Genomic DNA, 23,842 nt, shown 5'->3' with positions numbered 1-23,842 from the left:
GGGCCACACGGGTGAGTTGACACCGGTGACGCAGCCGCAACCCCTCCCCTACACCCCCTCCCCCGATAACCCAGCTGTTGGCACCACACCCCCCTACTCACCATCCCCTGCACAATCACAGGCCTGTGCCCCAGCGCACCCTGACACTCACTTGCACACCCCACCCATGCCCAGCAGCGATGCCCATGCCTGCCCCCTGCCATAGCCCTCCCATCCTACCGCGATGCATCAAGCGTGTGACTCGCAATGCTCGCTTTTTGTTTCCGTCAGGGGAAGCTGGTTTAGCTCATTCGGCTAAATCGCTGGCTTTTAAAGCAGACCAAGCAGGCCAGCAGCACGGTTCGATTCCCGTACCAGCCTCCCCGGACAGGTGCCGGAATGTGGCGACTAGGGGCTTTTCACATTAACTTCATTGAAGCCTACTCGTGACAATAAGCAATTTTCATTTTTTCATTTCTTTTCAAGTTGGCCCATAATAGGTGGGAAAGGGCCCAATCGGGTGGCAGGGTGCTAGATATCAGAATCCTCACCAGCTATGAGAAACAGGCTCTGGGGTTTGCGGGGGTGACTGAGAAAGGAGTGGTCACCAACATTGAGCTTGGCCTGCGCGCAGAGGTGAGTATCCACTGGACCCCACCCTGATGACCTGTCACATGTAAGTTGTTCATGCCAGGAGCAGTGATCCTTCCCTCTCACTGATCACATATCCATTCCCCCGCAGGATCTCCATCTGATGGTGGGCCCCCTTGCGACCTCTCAAACCCTCCCCCCTTCGTGTTCCAAGAGAACATCTTGGAGGAGAGCTCCGAGGATGCCACCATTGAGACATCACGGCCAAATGTTGACATCAGCGTGAACACCGGAGTGTTACACACTACCATCAACGGGCCTCTAGGCCCAGCGATTCAGTGGGCCACAGGGGGCCAGCATGGTGCTGGAGTGCTGCGCGCTGCTCCGGTGCCGATACGCTGATACACGGCCCTGCACTGTTGGCACGGGTCCACACATGTGCGTGGTGGCTATTTCCGCGCCAGCGCATGCATGTGGTGGCTGTTTCTGTGCCGGCGCATGCATGTGGTGGCCATTTCCACGCTGGTGCCACGCAACATGGCGAAGCAATACAGCGGGCCTGCGTGGGAGGAGGTAGGCCCCCTCCAGATCGCGCGCACCCGCCGTTCCGTTGCCTCCGATCGCGGACCCGGCCATCGTGCAGGCCCCCCCCCCCCCCCCCCCCCCCCCCGTCGTCTGATCTCCCAGCCTCCCCACCAGGGCGGCCATCGCGGCCACGGGTCCGAGCTCCCGCCGGGTGGTACCAGGTTGGAACCTCGCCGGCGGAACTCGGCGGGAACTCGGCCGGTCGACTGCGGAGAATCGCTGTGGGGCCATTTTCAACGGCCCGACCGGCGCAACTGCTTCCGATTCTCCGGTCGCCGGAGAATCGCGTCCTGGTATCGGACTGGCGTGGCGGGAATTTCCAGCATGACTGGCGATTCTCCGACCCGCTGCTAGCTCAGAGAATCCCGGCCCACAACTGTCATCCCCACCCTCCCTCAGCACAGAGATATCTTCTAGTCAACAAATGTCTCTTTCTCTCCAAGTATTGAATCCATGGTCCATAAGACCTGGTGGGAAGTCTGGGCTGCTGGGAGAGAGACCGGGAGTCAGTTTAGACCTCCCTTCTAATTAATGGACCATCCTCCACGCTCTGAGAGTATTGATAATAAAAGGGTTCTTGCACCTCGCAGGACCCCCGACTTAAAGTCTCTGGAGAGGATCTGTAGCGTATTTACTGACTGTTGTGCTTCAATATCGAGCCATGTGGAGGAAGGGTTGGAGTGCCAAGGAAGACAGGAGCATGGTCAGTGATCACAATGCTACCCATAGAACAGGAGGACAGCAGTAGGCACAAAAAAACAGTCAATCCTAGTGGGCGGCACGATAGCACAATGATTAGCACTGTTGCTTCACAGCTACAGGGCCCAGATTCGATTCCCGGCTTGGGTCACTGTCTGTGCAGAGTCTGCTCATTCTCCCCGTGTCTGGGTGGGTTTTCCTCCGTGTGCTCCGGTTTCTTCCCACAAGTCCCAAAAGACGTGCCGTTCGGTAATTTGGACATTCTGAATTCTCCCTCAGTGTACCCGAACAGGTGCCGGAATGTGGCGACTAGGGGCTTTGCACAGTAACTTCATTGCAATGTTAATGTGAGCCTACTTGTGACAATAAAGATTATTATTATTATGATGACACTGATGATGAGCTGAGAACAATGTAAATTCTTTAAAACAAGGATTTAAAGTCCTGCGCATGTCCGGATATCCCGGTTCCTCGAATACTCTTGATGCTAATGCCCTTTCCTGTTGGGTGGGGGGGGGGGGGGGGGGATTTCTGGTGACTGGGAGCTTATCCATGAAGAGATTCAAATAACAATGAAAGTCTCCGCCCATAAAAGAATTGGTCAAAGTCGACTCTGCAAAGCCCATGAAGACTTTAGTAACAAATTCCGGGAGTGATTAAGAGGGTAATACACATTCATTATCGAGGCAGATTCTCCGTATAGAAGCCATAAATAACCACAGCTCTACCCCCCCCCGCCTTATCCTTCACACAATTATCCACCAGAAAGGGAACAGTTTTATTAACCAAATTGCTACTCTCCTGCTACTGGTCAAAAATGAGGTGAAGAAGCAGCACAGTGGCGCAGTGGATTAGCCCTGTTGCCTCACGGCGCCGAGGTCCCAGGTTCGATCCCGGCTCTGGGTCACTGTCCGTGTGGAATTTGCACATTCTCCCCGTGTCTGCGTGGGTTTCACCCCCACAACCCAAAGATGTGCAGGCTAGATGGATTGGCCATGCTAAATTGCCCCTTAATTGTAAAAAAAATGAATTGGGTACTCTAAATTTATGGGGAAAAAATGAGGTGAAGAAGACCTGCCCACCCAATCGCGCATTAACTTTAAGGGCTCCTTGTCACCCAAATGAGTCTCCTGTAACAAGGCTATGTCCACTTTATCCTTCTTAAGAAATGACAGCATCATCCTCTTTTTGACAGAATGATGAATTCTCGTACAGTCCCGGAACATTATTTAAAATTAGCTACCGCCAATGCACAGAACATTAGAAGAAAAATAGGATAGGGTTTTCGAGCCACATTTAGGCCTGCACCAAAACACCCCCCCCCCCCCCCCCCCCCCATCTTAAGTTACACCAAATGCACCATAATATCCTTATAACATTCTTTTCTCAGATAAGAGACCTGTCTGTCCCATTGCAGGGTTCAGCCAACACCTTACATCAACAGAACAAAAATACAAAATAAATCATGACCACAATAGTTCTCAGGGAACATGTCTCGACACAAATGAGGATCAAAAAGACTAACCCTACGGCCATACCGTCATTATCATCAGGAGACATACTCCTCGACAGAGGAGAAGAAAAAGCCAAGAAGGAAATGGGAGCCAAATGTCCCTCCGGCATTTTGGACCCACCCATGAAAACTTAAACCTTCCACTCACGGCCCGGCAATGGAATTCTAGCCTGATTAAAGGAAGGATGCAATACGACCAGTTTTACCATCATAAAGATACGGATAAGAAGAGATAACAATGGATAATTACACTGGGCACAGCGACAACGAATAAAAGTCACTGAGATTCTTAAGGATAAGACATTCAGGATAAGGCTCAAATGTTAACGCCTCCCAATAAACATGATATATGACAATATAAAATCAGACAAAAATCAATACAACCGGGAGAAAGTCCAAATTTCAAGGAGCTGCAGATTGTCAGTCCCAATCCTCACCTTCGCTGGGCTTTGCGAAGGCCAAGGTGTTAGCCAGATTATTAAAAGACTGAATGATGTGCCCCACCCTCCCACCCATGGAGCTAAGTCCCACTGTGCCTCACCCCCACCAGAACCTTCCGATGATCTTTGAAGTTATGAAAGTGAATAATAACAGGCCTGGGACATTGATTGTCCCTAGGCCTCAAAGTTAGGATACGGTGCACCCTTTCCAAATTGAAATGCCCAGACTTCACCTCCCGATTAAGGAACCGTGGCAGCCAGCTCACAAAACCCTTTTTTTAAAAATATTTTTTATTGAAAACTTTTTCATTTGAACAAAAATATTATAATAAAATATAAAACAGATGCTTCAAGTCAGGGTTAACACAATGGGCTAAACAGCTGGCTTGTACTGCAGAACATGACCAGCAGCGTGGGTTCAATTCCCATAACGGCCTCTCCGAACAGGCGCCAGAATGTGGCGACTAGGGGCTTTTCACAGTAACTTCATTGAATTCTACGTGTGACAATAAGCGATTATTATCTAAAAAAGCATACTCAACAATCAAGAGCATGTCCAATCCTAACACCGCAACTATAAACTAAAAAAACTCTTAACAGATAATGGTAACTAACTCTTTAACAAAAGAAACTGAATGGCTGTCATCTTAGGTAGAACCCACCCCCCCACCCCCACCCCCACTACTGACCCCCTAATGGTGTACTTGTCCTTCTCCAAATGTAGGAACTCCTTGAGGTCACCCGACCAGGCTGAGACACTGGTGGAGTAGAAGATCTCTACCCAAGCAGAACTCACCTCCGGGCTATTAACAAATCAGAGGCGAGGACATCTACCTTCAGCCCCGTCTGCAGCACGGTTAGTCCCATACTGCGAAAATGGCCACCAACAGACAAGGCTCCAGTTAGACATTAAGAATGTCTGACATGGTGTTGAAGAAGGAGGCCCAAAAGCTCAATAGCTTGGGACATGACCAGAACATATGAGTGTGGTTAGCCAGCCCCCGAGAACATCACTCACACCTATCATCTACCCCCGGAAAAAATGACTCATTTTTCCGTTGGTCACATGAGTCCTGTGCACCACCTTAAACTGGATCAAACTAAGCCGGGCACCAAAGAATGTAGAGTTGGCCCTGCGAAGAGCCTCGCTCCACACCTCATCCAGAATAGGGCCCAATTCATCTCCCATTTCTCCTTAAGCTCGTTCAACGGAGCAGCCTCCCCTGACAGGATCTGGCCATAAATACCTGAAATATTTCCCCCACCAGATCCGGCCAAAGATAAAATACTTTCCGACTGCGAGGACGGTGGTGCCACGGAAACGAAGGAAAAGCCTTCTGCAGAAAACCGCGAATCTGGAAATATCGAAGCAAATTGGTTCCAGGGTGCTGGAATTTTTCAGACAGCTCCTCAAAGCTGTCAAACCTTCCCTCCACAAACAAGTTGCAAACCTCTTCAGACCCTTCACCTCGCATGATCTAAACATCGAGTCTAAGCACGCCAGCACAAAGAGATGATTATTACAGATAGGGGCCAACAACGACATGGAGCTAAATTTGAGGAGGCGTCTGAACTGCTTCTAGATTCTCAGGGTGGACACCACTGCCATAGGCGAAGAAAATCTTTCAGGAGAGAATGGAAGCGAGGCAGTTACTAAAACACCCAACTCGAGCCCCTACAAGAACACCGCCTCCACGTGTCCCCATATGGAACTCGAGTCACTAAACTACCCCAGCACTTTCTCAGCGTTGACTGCCCAATAATAAAATAACAAATTGGGTCAAGCTAGACCACCTGACGGCCTATCCCTCTGGAGAAATGCCCGACTGCTCCCCGGGGTTTTACCAACCCAAATAAAAGCGGACACTATGTGGTGGTGTGATTTGCACAGCTGTCTGCCATTGGTGCAGAACACTGGCTTACCATTGGCCCTGGTCGGTCATGTGCCTCTCGACCGATTGGTTGAGACCAGTCATGTGACGGCTCCCCGATTGGTCGAGAGGCTGAGTTAACCCCGCCTCCAGAGCGAGGTATAAATACCCAGAACGCCCGGCGGTCGTCCATTTACTGTAGTCGACCGCAGGGCTAACTTCTAGCTTATTAAAACCTAACTTTTGTACAGCAACTCGTCTCGCGTTCGATTGATGGTTCATCACACTAATTTGTTAACTCTGCCAGAAAAGGATTTAGGGAGAAAAATGGGAAGACACTGAATAAGAAATAAAAACCTTGACATTCATTTTAACAGTCTGAACCCTGCCCGCCAAGGAGAGGGGGAGGTTATCCCAGTTCTCCAAGGCAGATTTAACCCTATTCACCAGATTAGCATAATTTAATCTATGGAACGAAGCCCAATCATGGGCCACCCAGATTCCCAAATATGAACTTTTGCCCAAAACCAAACTTCTTGAGGGATCTTCAGTCTAATAAGGCTGATGGCTTTGGGAGTGAATTTAATAAGAAATTTAAAGGCTTGCTAATAGATCCTCTGAATGGTATTTATAATCATTCATTCAAAGCAGATCTGCTGCCTCAGTTGATTTGTGAAGTGAATATCTCCTTAATTTTGAAGGCAGGCAGGAATCCTGAGGAATGTGCACCCAACAGGCCGATTTTACTCCTGAATGTAGACTTAAAATTGCTAAAATACTGGGATAGCATCGAGATAAAATCCTCGCCTGATTATCCGGGGCAATCAGACTGGGTTCGTAAAAGGCCAAAGTTCATGTAACGATGTTAGGAGATTGTTAAATATTATTTGTGTCTTCTAAAAACAGGAGATAGACACCTCAATGATCGTATTAGATGCAGAGAAAGCCTTTGACCGGGGGGAGTGGAATTATTTATTCTGCATGCTGCAGAACTTTGGGCTGGAAGGGGAGTTTGTTCAGTGAATACAAGTGCTTTATAAAAATTCTCTGGCGGTAGTTCTCACTGACAATTATAGATCTGAGGCACGATTTGACGGGTAAAAAATAGTTGCATTTGGGCACGAATTGAGGGGTGTTTCTCAGAGCCTGCAGCACCCAGAACGACCCTGCTATTACATGGGGCTCTGGTATGTTTTTGGCCTCGGTGAGGAACACCATAATTTCCTGCATTGAGGAGCTCAGCTTGTCAGTGCAGGAAGAGATCAGTCACCATTTTTAAATGCCACCCAATCTCTTAACCACCCAACACGGCCTCCAGACTCCCAAAGTGCTCCAACTTACCGGTTAGGGGTTCCTCGAGCCCCCCCCCCCCCCCCCTCTCACCCCACCTCATAAGGGCAGGGCATCCCCCGGGCCCGATACACGGCGCGGGCAACCTGGCACTGCCAGCCTGGCACTCTAGTTGTGCCCATACCAGCCTGGCAGTGCCATCTGGGCACACCTGCAATGCTAGGGTGCCCATGTGGCAGTGCCAGGGTTCCAGGCTAGTAGTGCCAAGGTGCCCAGGTGCCAGTGGGATTGCCCAGAGCCCGATCACCCCGGGATGGTCTCCGATGGCCTCGAAGACCCGCCCCCCACAGGTGCTGTTACGCTGTTCCACATCTGTGTGTACCAGTGCTAAATGGCGCCATGGCAAGGTCTCCCCTGGGCCTTTGGAGATGTTCTCTCCTGGGCCTTTGGAGAATCCGGCACCAACATATTTAAATGTGGATCACGCCGAGTGAGGGTGATGTTAATTGGATGCAGATGAAGGCCCGACCACCCACACCTGATTCTCTGCCGCACAAATGGGAAAATGTGTCTGTGCAAACATACCTGGAAGAATGTGGTGTGAAGATGACAGGACTCAACTAAACAATGTCTGAGGCTGCCTCCAAAGTTCAGGGTGGTGGCTGCCAGCAACTCTGGAACATGACACCAGTGGGTGGGGGAAAGCATCTATAGATTCGGTGTCCAGCTTCGGGTCTCAGAATGTTCCTGGAGTCCATCTTCTGGCCCCAGAAATCCACCTTCATTTTCAGGAGGACCACCATTTTTCAATAGTGTGTTAGTGATGTTGGCCGCCTTTTTAATATGGCGCCCACTTAAGATGATGGGCTATGCACCATTAGGGTAAGTGGGCCTATGCACGGGTAAGTGGAGCTGAGTCCACAAAAAGATCAGCCATGATCTTATTGAATGGCAGAGCAGACTCGAGGGGGGGCTGTTTAGCACAGAGCTAAATCGCAGACCAAGCAGGCCAGCAGCACGGTTCGCTTCCTGTAACAGCCTCCCCGAACAGGCGCCGGAATGTGGCGACTAAGGGCTTTTCACAGTAACTTCATTGAAGCCTACTCGTGACAATAAGCAATTTTCATTTAATTTCAGATGGCTTATTCCTGCTCCTAGTTCTTCTGTCCTTCTGCAGGCCTGCCCACCATGGAACACAATGTAAAATACCTGTTGCATAATTAATGAGGTTGGGGCGGAAGATTTGGTGTGTTTTCCCAACAGCCTCTGCAGTGGGAAACACTCCACATTCCTGCCCCGTCACAGGGCTTAGTTCCAGGATGGGAGAATTCCTAACTGCCAACTGAACTCACCACTTGTTCGAAGGTGGGTGTGAAAATGTTCCAATGCTGCCACCACACCTGTAATCTGTATTAACTTTCAGATTGGCATATGTACCGAGAATGTTGAGGTGAAAACGTCAAACTTTAGTGTATCCGCCAAAACAACCATTCAATGCAATGAGGCAAAATGAGTGTACTCATGAGAGTCCTGGACTTGAAGCCACCCACATAATTGAAGGGTCAATATGCATCCTACATACCGTGGTGGGAACAATATGGTCATGGGGGGGAGGAGCTAAAATTAAAGTTTAGGAAATTCCCCAGCTGTTTAAAGAAATAAGAAATATATCTGATGATTTTTTTTGACTTTGGGTATAGGTGCCCATCCCAGATGAGTCAGGCCTTGATTTATGTGAGGCACAGTTGTGAGTATTATTTGGGCATACATGGCATTTTAGCCATGGCATTTAGGCTAATTAAAACCCGCACAATCTGGCTCCAGGCACTTTCATAACCAGAAGAATTCCGGAAATATGTTTTATAATTACTTTTAATTCTAGATACTTCCTTAAAGGAAAGCTTTGGCCCCGACATGGTTTGACTATATCCCCTGACTGTATTCCTGACATGCTATCACCCTCACTTCCTGACTCACCTTGCTGGGAATTGTTTCTAGGGGGCTCCGTATTGACCTGTGGCGATGCCACTATCCACTCTCACCCATCGGCCTCCACCTCAGCTTCAAGAGGTGGGGGTGGGATCAGAGCGGGGGGGGGGGGGGGGGGGGGGGGGGGGGGGGGGGGGGGGGGGGGGGGAGAGATGTTAAGCCAAGCCTGGGAGCAACAGAAACTGCTGTGGCAGACCAGATCGAACGCAGCCAGCTCCAATCCCTGCACCTTAGAATCCTGCCCCAAGTTTAAATCGATCCTATCGTCCCATCTCTCCTGCAGTAATGTTGTGGGGGAAGAAATTCTAAAATAATGCAAAGGCTTGAAGAAATTCGACTGGGTTCAAAAAACTAAGGGGACTTGTAAACCTGTAAGGCGGCAAACACATTGGTCTAAAAACTTTCAAAATTGTTACCTCAGGAGCAATATCAGGACAGAATAAAATAGTTTAGTCAGAGCTCGAGGGGGGAGAACAATATCACCATCTGATGACATTGTGTGGTGCTGCACATTTCAATGCGATTATAGTTATATGTTGCTAAACTGAGAATAAAAAGGTTTTGCCAAACCCTTTCTTCATGTGAACCAATTCAGAAAACCGACAGCCCCCTCCCAAGCTCCAGATCAGGTTGGGTTGAGACACAAATGTGCCTTTGATTCCAACCATGGCTGGAATGTTTTTATGTTGCTCCCAATAATGTACTAAAGTGATAAAACTGGTTGGGTTAGTTTACAGCAAACCGATAGGATTTACATAAATAGGATTAAAATACTCAAATCATCGACGTTTGCATCATGAAATGGTGTGCCATTTGCGGCAGCTATAAATAAACACAAAGAGCGTTTACAGGATTGTTTTCTGCCTGTGGGCAATTTCAACGCTGCTGTGAAACCAGCAGTAATCTGTGTTTCGCCATCTGGGTGGAAAGTGGAAGTGCAGAATATCCAGCTATGGTACAGCCTGCCCACTCATTGTTCCATTAAAATCTACAACGAACGGGAGCTCTACATCAGCAGGTCACTGCCCTGGTGGTGAAGCTGAGAATTACCCCACATCCTCATTCCCCCCCCCCCCCCCCCCCCTCCACCCCAGCCTAATTCCACCAACTCCTACTCCAACCCCTACTATCTCAACACTGTGGAATCTCCTCCCTCCTACATTCTTTCCTCCACGGACCATTAAAACACACACATGTTGAAAGATTGAACAGATCGGCGCTCTCTTGGGTGCTGATAGATGTCTTCAAGCTTATGAAAGAGACTTGATAGGTTAGATGCAAAAAGCATGTTCCCAGGTGAGGCCAGAGCTAATGATCATGAATACATGGAAGTGAAGAATACATCAAAAGGGAATTCACTCTCTATACCTCGACGGTGGCACAGTGGTTAGCACTGCTGCCTCACAGTGCAGGGGCCTGGGTTCGATTCCGACCTCGGGTGTCTGTTTGCGTGGAGTTGCACTTTCTCCCCGTGTCTGCATGTGTTTCCTCCGGGTGCTTCGGTTTCCTCCTATAATGCAGGTTAGGTGGACTGGCCATGCTAAATTACCCATTAATGTCCAAGGATGTCTAGGTTCAATTGAGGGGTTATGGGGATAGGATGGGGTGAACGGGGGGAGTGGACATGGGTAAAGAGCTCATTCAAAGGATTGGTGCAGACTCAATAAGCTAAATGGCCTCCTTCTGCACTTTAGGGATTCTATGATTCTATGTTGGGCCGAATGGCCTTCTTCTGCACTCTCGGGATTCTATGATTTTATGACAGTGGTTAAAATGTGGAACCCATTGCTACCAGGAATAGTTGAAGGAAATAAGATAGATGTATTTAAGGGGAAACTTATTAAACACAAGAGGGAGAAAGGAACTTAAGTCTATGAGATTGGATTAAATGAAGAATGGTGGGAGGAGACTAGTGTGGAGCATAAATAATCCATCTATTGGACCAAATGGGCTGTCTCTCTATGGTAGATAATTTGTAATACTTGTTCATTTCTTTCACTCTTTCACACCTCTGGTGCTCACTTGATCGTGGTCCTTCACCTCCTTTCTGAATTTAAATAAAACAAATTCACTACCACTCAGAAAGTAGAAGTCCATGGATTATATCGGAGCACAGGAATGCACAGGCCTGTATAATGACGGTGATTCATCTGTCCAACCCTAGTATTTCAGAGATATCACAGTCAGAATTTGTTTTAAGCAGTAGTATGGAACAAACAGTATCATTTGTCTCTCTGTTATTGTGATAAAAGTGTGGAACCAGCCACTGCCTGGAGTAGTTAGGGGAATAACTTTGACGCGTTTCAAGGAAGCTAGTTAAGAACATGAGAGGGAAAGTTGTGGAAGCATGTGTTGATAGGAATAAAGGGAGAGGAGGACTGTGTGGAGTTTAAGCACTAACATCGTCTATTTTGACTGAATGGAATGTTTCTGTGCTGCAAGCTTCCACATGACTCTACTTATCTTGTCCAATACTTAATTGTATTGAGGTCAATGGAGACGGGAGTATAACAGACATTAGATGTGAAACTATTCTATTTGGAAAACTAGTGGAAGTTAATTTTAACCTCATCATGTCCCACAAACTTTAGATTCCTCTATTAATTGGTGGGATTGAAGGCTGATGAATCCAAAAGGCCTGATAATCTACACCCCAGAGTACTTAAGGAAGTGACCCTCGAAATAGCGAATGTGTTGATGGTCATCTTCCAAGATTATAGACTCTGGAACAGTTCTTAAAGATTGGAGGGCAACTGATGTAGCCACACTATTTAAAAAAGGAGGGGAAAATGAAACAGGAAATTATAGACCAGCCAGCCCGACATTGGTAGTGGGGAAAATGCTAGAGTTGATTATTTAACAGCAGAGCACTTGGAAAACACAGATAGGATCAGATAGAGTGTGGTGGTATGGCTAGCAGACCTTGCAGCACCTTAAGAGTCCTCCTGCAGAGGACTCGCTGCCCATTGGCTGCCAATTGGCTGACGAGAGGCTGGTGGCTCCTCCCATGGGGAGGGGTATAAGTACATCGCACCTGACAGCCGGCCATTCTGTGTAAGTCGACTGCAGGGTTAACATCTAGCTCATTAAAGCCAAAGTTTTGGACTCACTCTACAACTCGTGTCTGAACTGATGGTATTCAGAGTCAGCATGGATTTACAAGAGGGAAATCATGCTTGACAAATGTACTGGAATTTTTCATGGATGTAACTAGTAGAGTTGACGGGGGGTGGGGGATGTGCGGGGGGGGGAGCCAGTGGATGTGGTTTATTTGGACTTTCAGAAGACTTTCGACAAAGTCCCACATAAGAGATAAGCGTGTCAAATTAAAGCGTGTGGGATTGGCGTTAATGTATTGAGATGGATAGAAAACTGGTTGACAGCCAGGAAACAAAAAGGAGGAATAAATGGGTCTTTTTCCAACTGACAGATAGTGACTAGTGGGGTACCACAGGGATCGGTGCCAGGACCCCAGCTATTCACAATGTGTATTAATGATCTAGATGAGGGAACAAAATGTAATACCTCCAAATTTACAGGTGACACAACGCTGGGTGGGAGGGTGAGTTGTGAGGAGGACGCAAAGGTGCTTTAGTGTGATTTGGACAAGCTGAGTGAGTGGGAAAATGCATGGCGGATGCAGGATAATTTGGATGTGAGGTTATCCACTTTGGTAGCAAAAACAAGAAGGCAGATTATTATCTGAATAGCTAATGATTGAGCGAGGGGAACGTGCAACAAGACCTGGGTGTCCTCATACACCAGTCAGGTAAGCATGCAGGTTCAGCAGGTATGTGAGGGCCACAAAGAATCCAGCACGAGTTTGTTGAGTCAAGTAGAAAGTAACTTTTATTTACAACAATATTTACACAGCATCAATAGTTCATTACTGGTTTTCCCTCTAGCCAGTATCATACTGGCCAGTTCTATTTATACAGCTGAAAGGTTAACGATTGTCCCGGCCCCTTATCGGGTGAGCCCATGTTCCCCAAGACCCAAGGGGTAACCAATTGTCCCTACCCAATATCCAGGCAGGTTATAACAATGCGGTAAAGAAGGCAAATGGTATGTTGGCCTTCATAGCGAGGGGATTCGAGTACAGGAGCAGGGATGTCTTGCTGCAATTATACAGGGCCTTGGTGAGGCCACACCTGGAATATTGCGTGCAGTTCTGGTCTCCCTTTCTGAGGAAGGATGTTCTTGCTCTGGAGGGAGGGCAGCAAAGGTTTACCAGACTGATTCCTGAGATGGCAGGACTGACATATGAGGAAAGATTGAATCGGTTAGAATTATATTCACTGGCGTGCAGAAGAATGAGGGGGGGGATCTCACAGAAACCTTTAAAATTCTAACAGGACTGGACAGGACAGATGCAGGAAGGATGTTCCCGATGGCGGGGGAGCCTGGAACCAGGGGTCACAGTCTGAGGATACGGGGTAGACCATTTAGGACTGAGATGAGGAAACATTTCTTTACCCAGAGTGTTGAATTCATTACCATAGAACGTAGTTGAAGCCAAAACATTTTATGATTTCAAGAAGGAGTTAGATCTAGTTTTTGGGGCTATGGGGGCAAATGGGATCAGGCTATTGAGTTGGATGATCAGTCATGATCATAATGAATGGCAGAACAGGCTCAAAGGGCTGAGAGCCATCCTCTTGTTTCTATTTTCTATGTTTCTATGTAATCTTTTGGCCAGGCACCTATCTATCTTTCGTTTATTGGCATAATCAGACCCGAGGGGTCAGTTAGCTCAGTTTGCTGGACGGTTGGTTCATTATAAACGGTGACAAAGCATGGGTTCAAATCCTGAACCAGCTTAAGTTATTGATGAAGGTCCTGCCTTCTCTAACCCAGCCCTTTGCCTGAGGTGTGGTGATCTTCAGGTTAAATCAACACCAGTCAACCCCCCCCCCCCCCTCTCAAAGGGGAAAGCAGACTATGGTATCTTGGTCTGTGGTGACATTTACATGATCAGACCCCACTGCCTGGCTTGGCAGTCTATTACAATAATTGTCTGTAATGTGACTCCCTCTGTTCCAAGTTTGATGCTACTGCAGAATCTGTGGCAATGTATTGGCCATGGAACCAAGAGAATTTTCCCACACTTTGTTGAATAGTGCCAGGATATCTGATGTGCCTGCCTGACTGGGAAGATGGAGACTGTTTAACACGTAATCTGAAAGTTGATCTCCAACATTACAGCATTTACTCAGCACTGCGCTGAGGTGTGACCCGAGATTATTTTCTCAAGTTTCTGCCGTTGAACTTGAGCACCCAACATTCTGGCTCAGAGAGAAGAATGCTACCAGCTAAGCCAAGCGTGACACCTAAAAATGTACTGTTAAAGACAAGAGGACAAATTGGATTGAAACTGAGATTAACACAGTGGGAGGTGGCATTACTGTAGGAGGTGCAATAACTGAGAAACTTAAATCTCTTCCATATTGAAAGGGAAAATATTATATGCAAATAATCCTCCGTAAAATGCATTGAATTGTTGCCACTCTGAAGTTATAATTTATATTGACTCAAAAGGGTGAATTTTATATATTGGACGAAATGGTTCCCATCATTTTGAGGTTCCAGCCTCAGTTAAATTTGCAAGGTAATAAACAGGAGGAGCTTTAACAACTCCTTTAGAATACCTCAACCTTTCCGAAGCCCATGGAGCTGGTTGGAGCCTCCATTTGTCATGCTCTGGATCCATTCCGACCCATAATGTCCGTCAAGGTCCGACTTACATCATGGGAGCATTATTTCCACATTAAAAGGGGCCTATCATCTGAATCAGATAGGACAAGTGGTGATGGTGTGGGCTCCTTTTAAAAGGGGAACAGGCCACATGGCTGGTGTTAATGGTGTGGTATGGCTACCAACCTCAGAGCTTATTACCACCCATGGACACAGGTTCGGGCATTCAGAATTGGTCCCAGTGTGGACTACAGAAAAATATTTTTGCACGACGACATGGCTCCACTAATGAGTGTGCGTGAGATATGAACAGGAGCCCCTTTGCACTGAATGGGAGCAGTGGCTGTCCTGACCTCCAGCACACAGACCTAAGGTGTGCCACTTCTGCTCACTCCCCAAGTGAGCAGCCAGGAAAATCTAGCATGAGGGCTGGGGTTGCCCCATTTCCACCTCCTTTGAATCAGTGCTGTAACGGACATGAGTAGCAGGCCAGCCCACCCCACCCCTCGAGGCAAGTTATGGAACGACAAGAGCAATGCTGAGAGGGTGAAAAACAGGAGACATGTTTCCATTCCGAGTCCCTGTGCTTACTCCCCAAGAGATTCTATTCCTTGGTCACTAAGCAAAGAAAATTAATCGTCCGCAAGTAAGAATATGAAGAACAATTCTTTTTCACAGTAACTTTATTGAAGCCTACTTGTGACTATAAGCGCTTATTATTAATATTAACAGTAAATATTGCGACATTAACCAATGTCTCTAAATATGATGATCACAGAATAGAAAAAGGTTACCATTTTCGATTTGTTGATGTCTTAGAATAACAGAGCATAAAAAGAAACTCTTCGACCCATCGTCGCTCTTTGAAAGAATTGACCAATATATCCCACTCCCCTGAAAATGGCTCCATAAAGATTCCTTTTTAAGTGTGTGGTAGTATGACTAGGGGTATTACGGTACCTGGAAGTGTGAGCTGCCATTGGTGCAGAGGACTCGCTGCCCATTGGCCCAGGTATGTCATGTGCCTCTCAGCCGATTGGCTGTGAGGTAGGTAGCTCAGCCTACAAGGCGGGGTATAAGAACCCGTGTTCTCCGGCAGTCTGCCATTCTTCTGTACGTCTGCTGCCGGGTACACTTCTTGTGTATTAAAGCCTATCATTCGGACATAACATTCAAAGAGATTCTCCTCCCCCTAGCTCTTTTGCCAATTATCTTAAGCCTGTGTCTTCTGGATACTGACCTTCCAGTCAGTGGAAAGAATTTGGCTTATCTTTCAAATCACCTCATAATTTTGAACTCTATGATAAAATCTCCCCTTACCTGTTGTAAGATCTTTGGCTGTATTCCATGTTCCTGAGACTAAGTGTTGGCGCCGGTGTATGCAGCCACATATATACATATCCAATGAACTAAACACAATAACAAAAGGTACCTGTTTAATGCTATACCATACTGTATAGCAGTTTGGTTTGTTTGGAGCAAGGCCTCACTCACCAAGGTAGTTCTTAGACCTGAGCAGAAAATAAAACATTTTACAAAATCCCCAACACATATGACAGGGGTATTCCTCTTGCTGGCCAACAAGGAAGCAAGAAATTGCCGTGTATCAGGAAATACAAGCACCATGGGCGGTATTCTCCAACCCCCCCCGCCGGTTCTGAGAATCCTCGGGGGGAGGCGCGAATCCCGTCCCGACGCCGGCTGCCCAATGCTCCGGCGCCATTTTCCCTCCACACCGGTCGGGGGCCGTTGACAGCGCCCCCCCACCCGGCGATTCTCCTGGCCCCGATGGGCCGAGCGGCCATCCATTTTTTGGCCAGTCCCGTCAGCGTGAATTACTCACCTCACGCATGGCGGGACCTGGCAGGTGAGTATGCGGGGGCGGTCCTCTGGGGGCGCGGGGGGGGGGGGGGGGGATCCGACCCCAGGGATTCCCCCATGGTGGCCTGGCCCAAGATTGGGGCCTACCGATCTGCGGGCGGGCTTGTTCCGTGGGGGCACTTCCTCCTTCCGTGCCGGGCCCCTGTAGGGCTCTGCCATATTGTTCGGGGGCCAGCGCGGAGAAGAGAACCCCCCCGTGTATGCCCGAAAATACACCGGCCGGTCTGCGCATGCACGGAATCATGGCGGCCGTTCAGCACATGCGCGAGATCACGCTGGCCTTTCCACGCATGCACGAACTTGCGCCGGCCCTTCGCCGCCAGCTGGAGCAGCACCAACCCCTCTGTCGTCCACCTAGCCCCCCAGACAGGTGAGAATTCCTCACCTTGGGGGGGCCGTTGACGATGGAGTCACTGGCGTCAGTTTTTCCGTCAGCGTGGGGACTTAGTCCCCGGAAGGGAGAATCCCAGCCATATTACTGGAAACAGGAAAGAATGGATTATCAACATCCTGGGAGTTATCATTGACCAGAAAGTGACCTGAACCAGCCATATAAATACTGTGGCTACAAGATCAGGTCAGAGGCTAGGAGTTCTGTGTTCTCACCACCTGACACTCCAAAGCCTGTCCAGTCTTACACCTGCAAGGCACAAGCCAGGAGTGTGATGAAATAATCTTCACTTACCTGGGTGAGTGCAGCTCGAACAACATTAACGAAGCTTGACACCATCCAGGACAGACCTTTGCCACCACCTTCAAGATTCACTCCGCCACTGACGCACAGTGGCAGCAATGCGCACCATCTACGAGATCCTCTGCAGCAACTCACCAAGAGCCTTTTGATCGCATCTTCCAAACACGCAGCCTCTTCACCTATAAGGACAAGGGCAGCAGATGCATTGAAATAGCATCGAGAAGTTCCCCTCAAGTTATGTGCCATCCTGACTTGGAACTGTGTCGTTGTTCCTTCACTGTCAATAGGTCAAAATCTTGGAACTCTGTTCCTAACAGCACTTACAAGGCTTCCTACAACACATGGACTGCAGTAGTTCAAGAAAACAGCTCACGAGCTTCTTCCCAAGGGCAAATAGGGATAGGCAATAATTTTCTTTCATTCTTTCATGGGATGTTGGCTTTCCCTAATTATCTTTAAAAGGTGGTGGTGAGCTGCCACCTTGAATCACTGCAGTTCATGTAGTGAAGGTACACCCACAGTGCTGTTAGGGAGGGAGTTCCAGGATTTTGACCCAGTGATAGTGACATATTTCCAAGTCAGGATGGTGACTGGCTTGGAGGGTAATGCCTGGGTGATAATGTTCCCATGGACCTGCTGCTCTTGTGCTTCTAAGTGGAGGTTGAAGGTTTGGAAGATGCTGCCTGAGGAGCCTTGGTGAGTTCCTGCACTGCCATACACACAGCTGCCATTGTGGGTAGGTGGTGGCGGGAGCGATTTTTTGTGAATGAGGTGCCAATCCGTGCCCTGGATGGTGTCGAGCTTCTTGAGTGTTGTTGGCACTCATCCAAGTATGTGAAGATTATCCCATTACACTCCTGACTTGTGCCTTCCAGATGGTGCTCAGGCTTTGGGGGAGTCAGCTGGTGAGTTACTCATTGCAGCATTCCTTGTTTATTTATAAATTTAGAGTACCCAATTCTCTTTTTTTCCAATTAAGGGCAATTTAGGGTGGCCATCCACCTATCCTGCACATCTTTTGGGTTGTGTGGGCGAAACCCACGCAAACTCGGGGAGAATGTGCAAACTCCACACGGACAGTGACCCAGAGCCGGGAACGAACCTGGGGCCTCAGTGCCATGAGGCAGCAATGCTAACCACTGTGCCACCGTGCTGCCCTTCATTGCAGCATTCCTAACCTCTGACCAGAGGAGGTATTCTCCTCTACTGGGCGGGGCGGGGGGTCCCGGCGGAGCGGAGTGGCGTCAACCACTCCGGCATCGGGCCTCCCCAAAGGTGTGGAATTCTCCGCACCTTTAGGGGCTAGGCCCGCGCCAGAGTGGCTCCCACTCCGCCGACTGGCGCCAAAGGCCTTTGGCGCCATGCCGACCGCCATCGGGGCTGGTCGAAAGGCCTTCGCCGGATGGCGTGAGTCCGCGCATGCGCCGGAGCGTCAGCGGCCACTGACGTCACCACCGGTGCATGCGCGGTGGATGGGGTCTCCTCCGCCTCCGCCATGGTGGAGGCCATGGCGGCGGCGGAAGAAAAAGAGTGCCCCCCACGGCATCGGTGGGCCCCGATCGCGGGCCAGGCCACCATGGGGGCACCCCCCGGGGTCCGATCGCCCCGCACCCCCCCTCCAGGACCCCGGGGCCCGCTCGTGCCGCCTGCTCCCGCCAGCACCAGAGGTGGTTTAAACCACAAAGAGCCAGCCCAGACACAGGCTTGCCCTTGTGAAGTGTTGTTCACAGCTTGCAGCTATGATGGCAGCCGAATCAATTTATCGTATTATACCATTACCCAAAATCAAAATTAGCCCCAGGGACAACATTGCATTTGAAAACATAATCAGTGTTATTTGAGAAGTTAAGCATAGGAAAAATGTAAACTTCTCAATGATTTATAATGTTTTTCTCTCTTCCAACCTCTTCCATTGGGCAGGACAGGGCTAAATCGCTGGCTTTTAAAGCTGACCAAGGCAGGCCAGCAGCACGGTTCAATTCCCGTACCAGCCTCCCCGGATAGGCGCCAGAATGTGGCGACTAGGGGCTTTTCACAGTAACTTCATTTGAAGCCTACTTGTGACAATAAGCGATTTTCATTTCATTCACTTCATTTCATTTCCTAAAAGTCTGAGAACATGCCTTAACAGGTTCAAAAACAGCTTCTTCCCCACTGTTACCAGACTCCTGAATGACCCTCTTAAGGACTGATCTCTCCACGCATCTTCTCTACTGTTAGAATACTATATTACGTATGCTTCACCCGATGTCTATGTCTATGTATTTACATTGTATATTTATCGTGTGTCCTATGTTTTTTCATATATGGAATGATCTGCCTGGACTGTGCGCCAATACTGCTCACTGTACCTTGGTACATGTGACAATAAATCTAAATCAAATCAAATCAAAAGGATAGCCAATAATTTTAGTCATATCAAGCTATAGAATATATCGATAACAGTTGATAGACCCTCTTCCCATGAATTAGCCATCTAAATAATAATATTTTGCAATACTCACAATATGACAATATTGCATTTAAGCAGTATTTTAGTATTGCTTTTAAGGAAATAGATTTACTTTAAAATGTACTTATGCATGCACATACATTCCCTGTAAGACTCCCTATGTTACTCTTGCTCATGTATTTGCTTTGTTTGGCCCCTTGTTCCACACTGTAACCAATCACTGTTTGTCGATGAAATATTTGTCAACGTTCTCTGTTGATTATTCTTTTGTCTACTGTGTACATACTCTGAACGTTCCCTTGGCCGCAGAAAAATACTTTTCACTGTACTTCGGTACATGTGACAATAAATCAAACCAAATCAAATCAAATATGAAATAGTGTAGCCTACAAGACAATGGACCAAGAGCTGGAAAGGAAGGTTAGACTGGTTGGCTGCCTGTCAGCCAGTACAGACAAGATGGACCAAATGGCCTCATTGCGCGCAGTAAATTTCTAGAATTTGACAATTCAGTGAGGTATTGACCGACTGATATTAGACAAACGGGTCTCCCTCTAATGCTGCTTTTGTGTGATTGATTGAGATGGAATACATTTGCCCAACAGAGCATTGAAATGAGAACAGCATAAATGCTTGTTGGCAGATCAATGTAAATATTTGATCGGCACTGTAAATGGCAAATTCAACCACTGACCTGTGCTACACTCATTGGCACTTTGAACCCCTTCAGTGAATTCTGTTCCAGTTTCAAACATAATTAGCAGAAATCAGGAGACAATCAGATGATGACTTACATTGTAAACCTTCACGCTGCTGTCAGTAATCCTCCACACACACGTTCCCCTCCTTACACGTGGTGGCCGTACTCCATTTCCACCCTAAACCAGGTCCATCTACTTTATTTTCATTGGTTTATTCTGGACCATTTCCTGTGTTCATTCATTGAAAGTCTAAAGTAGACCAACACTTCCACTCTCACCCCATAGCCGGCAATTCCTTTATCCAATTCTCTTTTGGAAATTGCGATTGACTCTGCACCTACCACAGTTTCAGCCATTGCAATCCATAAATCATAACAACTCATATAAAAAAAAACTAATCTACTCCCCACCCCTGAATGCAAAGAAAATAATTCACTTATGATAATGGGACTTCAATTAACTTACACTCCAATGTGACGAATGTAGGAATATCTGTTATATTGTATTATATGTATTTGGTGCAGTAAGGGTTAAAAGCCTGGGTTGGTGTGTGTATGACTGCTGTAGTCACGTTATTAAAAATCCTGGTTTGAAAGGTAGCTGGACCTTTCAGAGATAAGGGTGCAATTCAAGCATCGTAAAAGTGTGGGCTAATGGACTTTTGTTTATATTAAGAGGGCTCCTTGGGATATAGATAATTAGAGACATTGGGCGGGATTCTCTGTCCTGCCACACCAGTTTTCCCACGTGGTGCGCCCCCGCCAGTGGCGGGATTCTCTGTCCCGCCAGACAGCCAATGGGGTTTCCCATTGTGAGCAGCCCCACGCCGTTGGAAAATCTCCGGGCGTGGTTGCACTGCTGCACAATGGAGAATTCTGACAGCGAAGCCCATTGTGTTCAGCTCAGTGAGATGATGGGCTGGATTCTCCGCTGTCGGGATTCTCCGTTGCTCCGGCAGCCTGGGAATTTCCCGACGGGAAATGGGAAACCCCATTGGCCGGCTGGCAAGACGGAGAATCCGGGGGCTGGCGGGATGGAGAATCCGGCCCGATATATTCAATGGGAAGAGCCAGGGGCTGCAGCAGTTTCTGGAGTTTGAGTTTAATTTTAGATTGGGATGAGAACAGACAGGAAGCTGTGCGCTCAATACGGTTTGGGTTTTAGATCTGTCTGTGGACTGACTAGCAGTTTCTCTCAAACAGTTCACTTAAAGATTTGACTGAGGAAAGACCAGAAGCAGCTGATCTCAAGAAAGTGCGTTGAAGATTTGCCTGTGAACGTGGTAGGAGCAATTTCAATTGGCAGTTTAAACAGTTGAGATAGGCAAGAAGCCACAGCTGGTTCCTGAAGAGTCTTTCTTTCTCAAAGTGCTTTATCCAAGGTATCTCTTTACAGCAAGTATTCCTGAGTCTGTTAACTGCATTTAAACGTGGTTTTTGACCGAAGATCGGTCCGGGATCGTAATACCAACATTTAAACCTATTTCTAAGAAAGATTACATCATTCACATTTAACCAATAATTAGAGAACATTGATTGTTCGAATGTTGTGTATTCTCAAGCTTCTTTAGGCGAAAGAACAACAAATTAACAAGAAATAATAGAATTGTAGAATACAGTGGGAGGTTATTCAGCCCATCAAATATTTTGTCGAGCAATCAAACCAGTAGTTCACTCGCTGGTTCCTTCCTGGATCCCTGCGGTTTCTTCCCTCTAAAGTATTTATTCAATCCTCATTTGAAGGTTTTGTTTCCACCTCCCTGTCAGAAAACATTCCAAATCTTCACTGCGTGTCGCATAAAAACGTTTTTCCTCATGTCACTTATGGCTCTTTCACCAATCGCCTCAATAGCGGACGGTCCCACACCATTTTATTTTGGCCAATTTCAATCAAAATGGAAAGCCTTTCATTTTGCGCGAGCGGGTGGGATTTGGGATGCGCTGTCTGAGAGGAGGCATCTTCAACGGTGACTCCCACAAGGGAGTTGGATAATTATCTGAAGATAAATTAAAAACCAGGGCTGTGGGGTAAAAGGCAATGGAGTAAGAGATGCTGAGCAGCCCTTACCGACAGCTGGCACGGACACGACAGGTCGAATGGCCTCCTTCTGTGTTGTAACCATACTACGATCTTATGAAATTATGAAATTAATATGCCATGGTTAATAATCTGCACTAGGGGGCACTGTGCTGCACATTACAGGAATATTCGAACATGATAACTTGTCTGAAGTCAAATACTTAATTGGCATTCAGAGAGAAGGTGGGTGAACTGGAGTGTGAAGGAATGCACTGAATGGAAAGTTGACCTGTTTCATAACCACCTGGCTCTTTCCACACTTCAGACTGGAAAAATAAGTAAAGCAATGGTAAGTTAAATTAAATTTAATTCATTAAATATTTCCATTAAACGATGAAAATGTAAAAAATATACCCTTTAAAAAATTTTTTATAAGGAGTTCCCGATGGAATTGGCACCGCATTTGCTGGGGTTGATTATGGAGGCGCTGGAGAAGGGGGAACTACCAGAGACATTGACACAGGCATCGATTATGCTAATCCCGAAGGAGGGGAAGGACCTGTTGGAGTTTGGGCCGTATAGCCCATTTCACTGCTAAACACGGATGTGAAAGTGTTGGCTAAATTAGTGACGGGGAGGATGGAGGGGTGTTTCCAGAGGTGGTCGTTGAGGACCAAACGGGCTTCATAAAGGGCAGACAGCTCTCCAGTAACATCAGGAGGATGTCAAACGTGGTTATGACCCCCATCGTAGGGACAGGTGTCGGAGGTAGTGGTCTCTATTGACGCGGAGAAGGCTTTCGATGGAGCGGAGGTACCTGTTTGAGATCCTGGGACGGTTTGGGTTTGGCCATGGCGTGGGTGCATCCATTGTATGTGGCCGCGGTGGCGAGTGTACGGACAAATGAGATGAGTTCACGGTGTTTTGGGTTGCACAGGGGAATGAGGCAAGGGTGTCTTCTGTCGCCCCTGTTGTTCGCGCTGGTGATAGAACCCTTGGCGATGGCTCTTAGGGGATCAGTAGAGTGGCAGGGAATCGTGAGGGGGTGGCAGCCTGACAGGGGGACATGGATGACTTCCTTTGGCTGGAAAAGGTCAAGTTCGAGTTGAGAGGATCAGTGGAGGGCTTTGAGACACAGTGGGTGCTTTTTATGAGGAATTATTTGTCACGGGCAGGGAGGGTGAAAAGGTGGAACAATTGCACAAACTGTGAACTGTGGGGGTGTTGACAATGTTATTCATGTGTGTGAAAGAATGATTTTTTTTAAACTTTGGTTTCTCATGAGGTTGTTAATTCCATTGAAGGAACTCTAATGGATAGAATGCAGTGATCACTCGCTAAAGGGTATGATTGTCCATCTAAGATACTCCGTGTTACTGGTCATGGGTTCTGTGGGTCCCTGCATGGTTGATGAGCCCAATCTTAGAGCCACATCACTCACTTG

Source organism: Scyliorhinus canicula, chromosome 7, assembly GCF_902713615.1.
Source record: "Scyliorhinus canicula chromosome 7, sScyCan1.1, whole genome shotgun sequence".
Classification (NCBI taxonomy): domain Eukaryota; kingdom Metazoa; phylum Chordata; class Chondrichthyes; order Carcharhiniformes; family Scyliorhinidae; genus Scyliorhinus; species Scyliorhinus canicula.
The sequence above is the reverse complement of the archived record's forward strand: the minus strand, read 5'-3'. Positions refer to the sequence as shown.